This window comes from Aquila chrysaetos, chromosome Z, assembly GCF_900496995.4.
Source record: "Aquila chrysaetos chrysaetos chromosome Z, bAquChr1.4, whole genome shotgun sequence".
Taxonomy (NCBI): Eukaryota; Metazoa; Chordata; class Aves; order Accipitriformes; family Accipitridae; genus Aquila; species Aquila chrysaetos.
The window spans coordinates 2,726,394-2,738,773 of record NC_044030.1 but is presented as its reverse complement, the minus strand read 5'-3'; positions in this window follow the sequence as shown (position 1 = coordinate 2,738,773).

Here is a 12,380-nt window from a genome sequence, read left to right as displayed (position 1 = left end):
GGCACAAAGAGAAACCAAAAAGGAATAGATTAAAAATAACCTGGAATTAAAAAAAAAAAAAGTCTGTTGGTAGCATTGTAGCATAATACTGTAAAGTTGTAAGAGTGAGATAGAGAGGGGCAATATATTTTAATAGAAGACAAACACTTGTCCTTAACACATTGCCAAGGTGATACAAAGAGAAATAAATCATATTCCAACTGTTCCTATTCATGCAGCTGGCCTGGAAGTAGAGATTCAAGGGTGTGCGATGGCACAGCAAATCTTTTTCTTTACCCAGAATACAGACCAAGAGCAAAGCATATGACAGGTCTCACTCTATCTAGTCTTACAGTAAAGTGTTTATTCTTAGGCATCTACCTTTCAAGACCAGTGACAAAAATTATCTATATGGCAAAAGAGCAATTTACCCCAAGATGTATAAACATACGGATTTTTCCCCAAGCTATAAGGTTAGATAGCATCAAGAGAAGTGTGTTGCCTGTATGCTCTTTTCCAATTTGGTTGTAATCTGTCCTGTGGCTCTGTTACGAAACAGATGGAATTTGAGGCTAAAACATCTCTGTTGTAATCTGAGGTTAGATGTTGTAACTGTTTTTTTTATCCTAAACTGTGTGCTTGCGCTATATCCTGTACATCTTGTGTTTGCTCTGTATGCTGCAACAACTAAAGCTCAAAATGAGACTCTGCTTCATGCATAGACAGCAGCTTTAGTAGGTTGAGCCAGAATGGGTTTATCTTCCTAGCTAAGCTGAGCTTGTCTCAGCTGGAAATTGCTCTTTACATGTCAGATAGTTCACCTGTAAAGAATTACAAATTGCACCCTATTATTCTTACTTTATGCAGATTCCATATGTGACATACATGGATTGCTATTCATGCCGCTTTATTGGGAAATGGCTTGGAATAGGGCATGACTCATTTGTGATCTTTTAAATTAGAGATAGGAATACATTTTTCTGAATTAGTAGCCCAGTCTTATTTTGTAGGTTGAAATTGTTGATGATGCCACCTACATTCCTAGGTTGAAGTCCTGACCCAGGACAAGATCTGCTATTGATCTTTGTGGAGCCATATTTTCACCCTCCAAATTGGCTTCTATTTAATGTGAATTCTTATAAAAGCTAATAGAGAGGAAGATAGTTACATTTCCTGATGAAAAATTAGATTTACTGAATAGGCAACCTACAACAGGAGAAAGAAAATAAAGAAAGGGGAATTGGAAAATGGAGACAAATACCTTGAAAAACAAAAGATCTTGATATGGGAAGCTGACAACTGGTGTGAAATCAAGGTGAGGGAAAGGGGAATTTTGAGAAATTCAAAGACCACAGGCATTGTAGGTGAAAAAGTGCTCAGTGAAAATAATAGATAAGATAAAGCAATAAAAAAGGAAAAAATTCTGAGAAGGAAAAAAAGATAACAGGTAATATGGATGTTTCAGGCTATAATAATACAGAACTTTTATTACAATATGGCCACTTATTGTTTCACTGAGGATTTCATATTTGAAGACATTATTTGTCTCCAAATCCCAGAGAGAAGAATCTCTCTGAGCTTTTTGCATAGGAAAATATTGGAAGAAATTCACAAGAAATTCAGAACTTTTTAAAAAATTTCTAGAGGTTATTTTCTTTTAGAACAGAGTGACTCTTAACCCTGTTTGAAATGAGCTAGTTTTCCATGCAAAGCTATTTAGTGCTATAAAAGACAGTAACTCTAATCAAGTATATAGATTCATTAAGGACCATACTAGATCTGTGTCAAATATGTGACCCTCCAATCTGTGTGCAGTTAGCTGAGGCAGTACTATCTCCTCATTACTATCTTGAATTTATTGTCCATGAAATAGGCTGTTGCCTGCTTTTCTATCAAAACAAATATAAAGACTAATCTGGCACATAAAAATCCTAGTCAGAATATTGATTCCTACTAGCTGATCTAGATATACTTATCACTGATACAATGGTCTACATAAACTGTTGATATTTTTCCGTAAAATAGTAACACATTTTCATTTTTAAGAATTTACTGTTTAGCACGTTTCCATTAACTTCATGCAAAAGAAACAAATCATCTTATAGATCTCTTAAGTAAAATATAATGTGTGTTCAGAAGTTTTAAAATGGGTCAGGCCATATGAATTGTGCACAAGTCATGAAAGCCAGGTAATAAAATTATGAGAAAGGTGTGCTTTTAAATAATTTAAATAATTAAGGAAGATTCCTAGGCAGCTTAGTCCCCACATTAAGATTTGTAAATGGAGACTTTCTGAGATACAATGAAGAAAAAAATAAATATTTACTGAAAAACATAGTTTTCTTTCATTCTGATTTAAACATTCCCTTGCAATATCAACATTGTATCCCTAATTTAATTCATTTGACTTTAAAGTTAAGCTGACTACCTTGTAGGAAGTAGAATAGTTTCTTAGCATTCCCTGAAAAGTAACAAAATTTAAACTATGGTTAGCAGCAATTACACATTCAAAGTGTTTTAAAAAGGGAAGCCTTAATTTATTTCTCAGGTTACAAGTTATTGTAGCCTATTTGATTACATGGCAGTTGTACCTGCATTTTCTGTTTTGAATATAACCCTGATCCTTCAGAGATGTTAAAATTTCATTCAACTTGGAAATCAATGAAGAGGTAATGATATCTTCACTGGACAGAATATAATTTCTTTTAAAAAAAAAGTAAATGGTGTTCATATTATTCCTATATAAGTTGGATGGGGTTTGTTGGTTTTGTTCTTTTTTATGTTGCTACAGTTTGCAGTAGTATAGTAGTAGCTTTTTTCTCCCCAGAGTTTGAGCTTCAAAAGACATAATTTGTCTTCCAGAAATGTAGTAGGAACTTTGGTCAACATAGCCAAACCTTTTCATCTCATTTCTGAATTAAAAAAAAAAAAATAAAAATATCTTTTTAAAGGGTTGATTTTGACAGCTAAATACTCATTTACGAAAGAGGTGCTGGGTTTTAGGCTCTTTAGGACAAGTCCCATCTTGAGTCTTCTAAGTCAGTGGTAAAAGAGCCTTTTAGCAGGTCTGGATCAGCCCCTGGCCTCTGGCTGTTCAGGCTCAGGGTGACCAGAGCATCCCTTCCTCATCCTTCAAGGATACCACAGGTTTTGGGGAAGTGGTACTTCTTTCGTACTCATTTGTGCAAACCCTTGTTAACTGGAAGCCATCATGCCTCTGTTGCTCTCTGTAGTGACCACGAAGTCAGAGAGGTAGAAAATTATTCCACTTTCACAGCTGTGCTGCAGTTTAAATTTTTTTTCTTTTAAATGCACAATTCCAGTAGTAATGAAAATGCCTGGCTCTATCAATAACTGCCTATTTATAATGTTATAAAATGTTCTGCTCTGTAGGCTTCACTGCATCCTAACCTCGAAATTCTGGAGTGTTTCTGTGGAGCCCTAACTCTCCTTTTCTTTCTATACTTTCCATTCATTTTAATTGACCTAATTAATGAATTGTTGTCTATCCATAATTCCAAATAATCATCTTGAGCTGCAAAGTTCAGATGATATCTGAATTTAGTGATTTCATATGAGTTTGTGGACTTTCTGTGGCCTCTACCCCCATTTGGCATAAGTTGTTCTATTTATTTTAGTAAAAGTTTATTACATTTATCTCATCAAAGTAGAGTGCAAGATCGCTTCAGAGTCACTTGTAACTGAGTTCACAACAGTTCAGGAGTTCAAGGGCATGGGTCTTTCAGATGTTAAGGCAGCCAAAAGATATGCTTTTTAATTCATCTTTATTCTTTCACTGAGTTAAATACAGTTCTTCTGTTTCAATGCATTAAAATAAAACTTTTTTTAGGGCTATGGCCAGCAAAGTTTGCTACTGTCTGTCCTTTAGGGACTCTACTGCAGGGTACCGGACCCATTTATCAGGAAAATAGGACATTAAAGGAACTGTGCTTTTAAAAGATGTTCTCTGGAGGTGTGTTAATCCATGGCTAAACTGGTCGTACACAATTTCTGAACAAGATCATTCACTTAGCACTGTGCTACCTTCCCAGGTCTGTACATGAGAGCAAACTGATGACACCACCTCCATAATCTTATTCTACAAATTGTTCATATTTTTGACATAGGAAAAAATTATGAATCTTGAGCATATTTAGCTAACTGTGTGCTAGTGGGTTTTGTGTTCTAAAGGTTTAAACTAATATTTCTGGACTAGCTGTAGAGGAGATAGCACTGTTAGCACCCGGTAATTCATTTTGTTATCTCTGTGACAGGGTACAGTTGTTCTTCAGAGTGATGTAACACCTTTACAGAGGGTATCACGCCTGCTGTGAGAAACTGAAGTTTATTTTTTGTTGGAAGGGGGAAAGAGAGAGATCAGTAAAAGAGCAGGATGGGACCTCAGACAAATGGCAAGTGTTAATGGTTCGCAGAGAAGGGGAAAAAAGCGAACAAACACTGCCTATTTAGAACAGCAATTCTGGGTAGTTAGTTTATAGGAAAAATTAAATGAGTCAGACTTAAGCCAGTGTACACCTGCACTATTTTGTTTATACGTTCTGCATTTTTCTCCTTAATTTTCATAAATTTTATCTTCTCTTATGTGTTTTTACCTTACCTGATATATTTTGGATGGCACTGAAGCATTTATATAGGCGATCCTGTAAGCTTTCCTAGACTTTGTTCTGTTGAGGGAGGGTGACGTTGTGTGCCATTTCCTAAAATTCAGGATGAAAACTGAGTCCACGTATGTTAGTTTTGCTGCCTAACAACTTCTGGTGGAAGACAGAAATTCTAACTTGATAACAGTGTGCATCTCAGGCTGGCACAGAAGTCTGTTTATGCAGGTTATGGCTGGTTTAAGAAACCTCTGAACTGTCACGTACCATCTGAATTAATGAGGCCATACAGGTCTAAGGTCCCTAAAAAGACCCATCTATATTAGAATTGATTAATCCTGTGGTGGACTGCATGGTATTATAAGAGTGACAACAGATGTAGGTTTTGCTTAAGCATAATTTCATAAAGATCATCAGCTATATTCTTTAATTAGCAATGAACACCCATAACTTGTCTGTAGTGAAAATTTCTCCGAAACCATTAACCCACATTTGCTGAGAAGTAACTTTGTGAAGAAAAATAAAAGTCAAAGATATGATTTATAGTGAGAAAATATGTTCATGAGAATTCAAAGTACAGTGTAGAATCAGGTGAAATACAAATCCCTTCAAATATCTGAATTACTGACAGAATTCATATTTCTATATTCTGCATGTATTTTCAGCTTCCTATTGAAGGCATTACTTTTTCACTTTTGCATATAAAATTAACTGTAAAATTCAAATAGCGCCTGGAAGATATTGCAACTATCATATAGATATGTCTCAAACCAAAGCTGCAGTTTTGAACCCCGTTTAGCATTGAAGAGAAATAGTAATAAAGATTTTTTTTTTTAACATAAACATTGAAAGCTAAGTCCAATGGAGCACTGAAGACAAAGGAGTTTGTAAGATATTAATGTGGGAAAAGAGTAAAAACTTAAGCTTAAGGAAACATTTTGGTTCATTAAATATCTCACATTCTATAACTTTACAGAAATAATTCCATAACAGAAATTGATCACTTGCTAAAATGCCATCTAAATGGCTTGTCACCTGTTTGCACAATGTTCTTGGTATGATTTAAAAAACTATGTTCCAGATAAGCAATGGACATTATTAACAGGTCTTTTTAATTTTTGTTTTGTGTTTTCAAATCCCGGTGAACAATCAATTGAACATCACAAAACCTATTAGATATCTAGCCTTTAATGCCCTACCCTTCAATATTAAATGGTCAAAATAAGAGGTTGTTTTAGAGCGATTATGGTGACCATAATGAGGCCTGACACTTGTGACACTTCAGCCACGCAACCACAAGCAGTTCCATCACAACAAAGGAGCTCCGAACACAACACATTGTAGTAGTGGGGAGAGTTGTGAGTTCGCAGCTTTGCACAGCAGGTGTGGCCACACATCTTTGCACCCCTAAACACACATGCTCATCCAATCTGACAGATTAGACAATGGCACAAAAACCCTATCGCCAGTGCTTAAACAAAGACTTCATCTCTGAAGAGACAAAGCTGCATGCAGAATGTGTTGCCGCTAGTAAATTTTCCAAATGGAAAACAATGTATATTTTATTAATGAGAATGAAATTGAGGCAGGGATGACAAATGCGTTGGCTTTTTTTGACATTTTATTAATGTGTATTCTCTTTCTTTTTAATATTTACCTTCATATCATTCTGCAAATGATTTTGTTAATTAGTTGTATCTTGTGTATGCTTCACACAACAAATGCAAGGAAGCTAGGGGACCACACTAAGAGAGATTAAAAATCCATCAAGCAAGTGAAATATGATTTTGCAGTCTTTAGTGTATAAACAGCTTCTTTTTTCTTTAATACTTATTTAGACAGAAACATAAATGTATGAACTGGGGTATTTAAAGTCATCACTACCTTGGTGCTTGAAAAATTTATTTTTAAAGGAGGAAAAAATAGAAAACCTAATTTTCTATTCAACTTAACAGCAACAGAGCATTAAAAAGTGAAGCTAGAGATGTGCATATTTACCATGAGGGAATGAACTGGGCATTAATGGGCTCTGGAGGCTTATTTGGAGACAGCTGCACTTATCATGAATCAGGAAAGGGAAATAGCAGCCCTGGTGCGCTGTAGGTCAGTCACAAATGTCGACTTCAGAGAGCTATAAATCTCCAGCATTACTTCAGCAGCCGACTCTCAGAACACCCTTCTAGCGTTTTCCTATAATTTAAAGATTATGTAAGGTGTATAGTGAGAGTGTTCGATGAAAATATTAATTTAGAGATAAATCCTGTAAATGCTCTAAAGCAGCAGCTTCTGCTGAGCAGGATCATCTTCTGGTACACTTCAAATAGGAATTGCTGCTAGTTTTGTCAACAGTAGGAGGTCATGGATGGCTGCCAAATAAAACAAGGCCTTTTTCAATAAAATGCTTTCAGTTCTAAGTAGTCACAGAATATCTTCCTGTACTGTTTTATTACTGATCTTTAAACTTTGATATATTATTTTATACTGACAATTCCTTGAGACAGAAATCTTAATCGTGAAATGAGCTGGAGTAAAAAGCAATTAATCACAGTTAACTCCTTCTGGCATGTCCAAAAACATATTTTGTTGTTGCTTCTGAATGTTTTAAAGGCATTATCCAGGCTCACAGATTTCATATCCCACTGTGAGGCTGCTGGTTTTCAAAATCCGATATTTACATGTTGAAATTTAAAGCTTTTAAGAAAAGTGGTAAAACTTCTTAGCAAATCAACATTTTAATTACTGTGAAATAGAAAGGGGGTTGTATTGTTTTAAATTCATCAGCATGAGCTAGAGGAACAGACCTTTTAGCTCTTGATAATAGAACCTTGTGGTATGCAGATTTTTTGGTTTATGCCCTGCTGGTAGGAAGACTTTTGTAAAATATCAGGACAGTGAAGAAAAATGAAGGTGGAAGTTCCAGTCTTTTTAGCAAGATAAAGTGAAATCAACGATAAGTAACATGTTTCCCTGTGATAACATGCGCCTAACTCACAGAACTTCTAGTTCTGTGCTCTAGGTTAAACAGCAGTGTGCGGGTAGTTTCCCCTTCCCTTCCAGAATCAGTATTGACTTACTGCAATTTTCATTAATTTCAGAAGGAATGCTAAAACTATAAGAACCAATATATGTGACATATATAAAAACTTATGTGCAGTTCTTTAACCTGCAGGAAAACTAATGGGTTCATGATTGTAAGGGGTGCTTGATATATGCTTTTTCTGAAAGTCTATACAGAGTATGGAGGGACCGTTGTATGTCAAAATCAAACTGAAATACTGCCCCAAAACTGACCTATTGTAAGTGATCACATGGCTCAGTAGAAATTTCACATGGCTCAGTAGATATCCCATCTATTTGACTTCCAGAGGATGTGAATTATGAATTATTGTAACTACTACAGTTTCAATATAAACAATTTTTAATGTGTTCTCATCCCACAAACCCTTCTCAGGGGCTCCTCTTTTCTACCCACAGTCTGTGAAACCTACCTTATCCCTCCTAGCTTTCCACCCCATGTGAGAAATTGTTCATCTGTCATAACCCTGTTGAATTTTGCTGCCTGAAAGATAAAGAAAAAATAACTCCTCCATATTCTTGGGGTGGCAAGGAATTTTCACTTCTACTGCTAGACAAATTTGTGCAAGGCACCTGCTTAAATAAACATTTAAAAAACCAAACTTTCTGCTTAGAAATACAGAGTTGTGCAATTTTTTGAAACACTCCAACTATTCCCATAATTCTTTTTATATGCATGAGTAAGTCTAATTGATAGTGTCCTCTACCTTATTCGTGTAAGCCTTCACACTTTTACAACAGGATAAACGAGGACTAGTGAGTGACGGGAGCTTCTGTCAACACAGCATCTTGATTCATCCTGGGAGAATATTCCTTCATCTAATAAACCAACAAAGTCCTTTGGAGAAAGAAAGAAGAAAAAAAAAAAAAAAGGATATTTCACATGTCTCTGTATTTTAGTAACAGGAAAGGAAATTTTAAAGCTCACATACACATACCTTTTGCTGACAGAATAACAGATGGCAACAGTACATGATTAGTCTCTAACTGGAACAGCACAGAAAGGGGTGTAACACTGCTGAAATAGTTTTACAGAGTCTCTTTGGGGGACAGATACAAGGCTGTCCTTCTCCTCTTCACTGCCAAGCTATCCCTGGCTTTCATTCTGGTCTCCACTTTCCCACCTGTATAGCATCTTCTTTGCCTTGGGCTTTCTGTCTGAGTCCAACTCTCACCTTAATCCCAAACCATTTTCCCACTCAGCCTCAATTCCATCTCTATAATGTTGCTCCAGCTCTCCTCCATCAGCCACAACCAGCTGTCCACTCCAATCTCTCCTCCCTTCAGTTCACATTTGTTCACCTGAATGTGTTTTAACCTGTCGTTTTTTGGTCTCTCGCTCATCCCAGCTCTGCCACCCCTTCTCTCGCCAACTCTTATTTAATCTCAGCATTTTCTTCTCTCCCACCAACAGATCTTCAGTCCCACTGGCTCACAAGTCCCACCTCATGCTTCAAGGCATCAGTGCTTCTCAGAAAAAATATTACCAGACTACCTTAACAATACAAAAAATACATATATTACCCAACCTCATTAGCTGTACTCCTTTGGTTGGCTCTTCATATAAAATTGTATTCTGAGGTAAAGAAACAGCCTGGAAGATTTCAGCCAAAATCATTAAAATTTAGTAAAATAATAAACAATGCAATTACAGTAAAACTGTGGGTAATGTCAGGTAATTTTAATCATAACTGGTATATTTGGCCAAGCCTGATATAATAAAGAACGCAGTATGTTGCATTTGTGTTTAAGAATATATAAACTAAGGAAAGATAAGGTACAGATGCAAAACTGTTAAATAGGTAGATATTTTATACAAATAATACCTTAAGTTAATTGGTATTATAAAATGTTTGCAGCTGTATAATCTCAACAGTTGTTGCTGATTCTACAGAGACTAAAAGTAACAATTATAAAATACAGTGTCTCAGGCAACCTAGGTATGTCTGAAAATTTTACCTCTAAACAGGTATTTTGAGATAGAGAGCTAAATCTTACAGCTTTGCAATTCAAGTAGCAGTGCTGTGTCCATGGTGTTTCAAAAAGTAAAACTAGGTTTCTCATTGTACCCACGGCTCTGAAGATGGTTATAGGTTGAGCATCTCAAAATTCAGATTTGACATTCACTGGAGAAAGAAATTCTAGGAGATAATTTCTGGAAGAAAATAATTTGGGATTATTTGTATTTCTACTGCTTTAAAATAATCAAAATATCTAACATAAAAAGCTTTGAAATAAAATTAAGCTACTATTGCCTGAAACTCAAGCACCAGAAATTTCTAGCTCCAGTTTAGCCCTGAGTTTTCCATATCCCTGATAAAGAACCAGAAAATGGCTGAGCATTGACAGGAGCTTAGGTTATGAGGCCTTTCAGTCTTCCAGAGCTCCACCTGGGCAGTTTATTGCCTACTCTTCAATTGCACAAGTACTGGGGAGTTGACAAAAAAACCAAGTGTGAGTCTGACAGCACACCCTGACTGCAGAGGACTGCCTGTTTCAGGATCTGGGGGGGACAGACACGACTGGGTAGAGACATGAGAGGCTTTATAAATGCATTCAAACTTATATTCTGCTTTGAAACACTCCATCTTTAATGAATTGTCATTTTTGTGATGAAACCTCTCTTTATCAGAAAAGTCCAGGCCAGCTGTAGGTGTAAAAGCTCTTCCCTTTGCTGGAGCTACTCATGTGCAGCTCTGCCACATGGGGAGATGTGCCACTAGATCCTAATAGTGCCAGATCCACCAGCTTGATTTGTCTTTACCAGCTCCTACAGGGCAATGCTTTCATCCTTATATTGTCACTCTGTGGTTATCCATAGTGAATGCACTATTGTTAGGGTAATTCTAGTGTAGCTGCACAAATGAAGCTGTTGTTGGAGTGCTCCCAGAGCACCAGGGCTGGTGGTTGCCTGTCCTCATCTGTCTTTTATTTATACCGCAAAAATGTCGCTTTCCCTCTAGATCACATATCCAATCACTGCAGTGGGGCATCTTGGTGATGCCTAGGCTGATTTTATAAGTGCTTAGTGGATCCCAGTCACAGAAAAAATGTTCAACTCGAAAATATTATCAGACTTAAAAATAACAATAATAAATACTGGGTCCTGGATGTTTGCATTAGAGCTTATACTTTTTTAGTGGAGAGACTAGAAGCCTGTTTAGGAAAATAAAATCAACGTAGCTTAGTAATTACATAGCTGCATGAGAAAGGGCTTTAAGAAAAAATAGCAAATGTTGTGAGAGTCCAGAGTACAGCAAGGGCATTATCGGTGCTCCCTGTAATTGCCATTACTCTTCAAAAGTAATGGACTGGAAATTGCAATGAAGGCAGCTGGTAGCTTCCCTGTATAAAGCAGGGAAGAAACCAAAGGCACTTGGGAAAGGCTTAGACTCACTGACCAGATTTTTCAAAGAGAAAACTGAATGACTCAAAAATACAGGGACTATAGTAATGTTTTAATAAGAATCTGTAATGATATTTTTATACCATCCAAATATTGTTGCTGCCCACAAAATGATGCAATAGATCTAGAGTTCATCAACATGCAATTCACATAAGCTACATACACAACATCCATTAGCTGGTTTTAGCTGATCAGGTGACTATTTTAATGAATGAATTAGAGCTTCAAACACTTCTGTATTCCATAATAAATTCCTGAAGATGAAGATGATGATGCAACTTTGTTAATTATGATGTTGAAGTAGAATGGGTATGAAAAGTTGGGCTCCTGTTACCTGGAAAATTAACATAGCCCTTTACAGGCAAAAAGGCCATAACTCTTGTATCTGAAGTGCTCAAGTAATACCTAACTATACTAACAGTCTATTATCATATCACAGTGGACCTTGAGATATACATATCAACCTCTGTGTGTGTGTGTGTGTGTGTGTGCGCGCGCATGTGTAACTGTTTAGGATCTTCTTTAGCATTCTGGTTGAATAGTACTCAATCACCATCAAGTTCAACCAGTGGTCCTCTCATCTTTGTGAAAACTAGCCAAGTGTTTAAATATAGAATTTATTTTTAGCCTTAGGGATATCTGAAGAATACTGGTTAAACAGCTGTCTAGTTATGATATATTTTCCATGGCAGTATGGCATTTTGGTATTTGAAAGCCTGATTTGTAATTTCAGTTTTCTGTTCTTTTTTTTAAAACGGTTGTCTAAGGGATTGCTTTAAGGAAGTGCAAATACACTATACTGTATAGAAGATTATTTTTCCCCTCTTAGTCCACTGTACAGCTTTACCAAACCTGAAAAAAAAGTTTTCATGTTTTATTTTTCTTTTCTGTTCATTTCATTCAGCCACTTAGAGAGGGAGGAGAAAAGCTACTTTTTCCAGTGGGAACTTGCCATATTTGAGTAGTCTAAACTCTTGTTGTCACACACATCCTCAGTCAGACACCACACCTCCAGTGGTGTCTCCTCAGAAAAGGTATGTACTTCCACAGCAATTCCATTTCCACCCCTTCCCTGTATCAGTTACCACTAACATCTCCACATGTTGCATTCTTAGCTCCGTACATCTGAGAGATGCAAAGACATACTTCAGCTACTTACTTTCCTCCCCATGCTGAAAACATAAAGGGATCCAAACTTAACACGGAATTGATCTCAGAAAGCTTTTGTAGCCTTAGTTCTTCCTGGTCCATGAAAAAAAACAAGACATCCTCAACATGTCATGTCAGTGAAACATACCAAT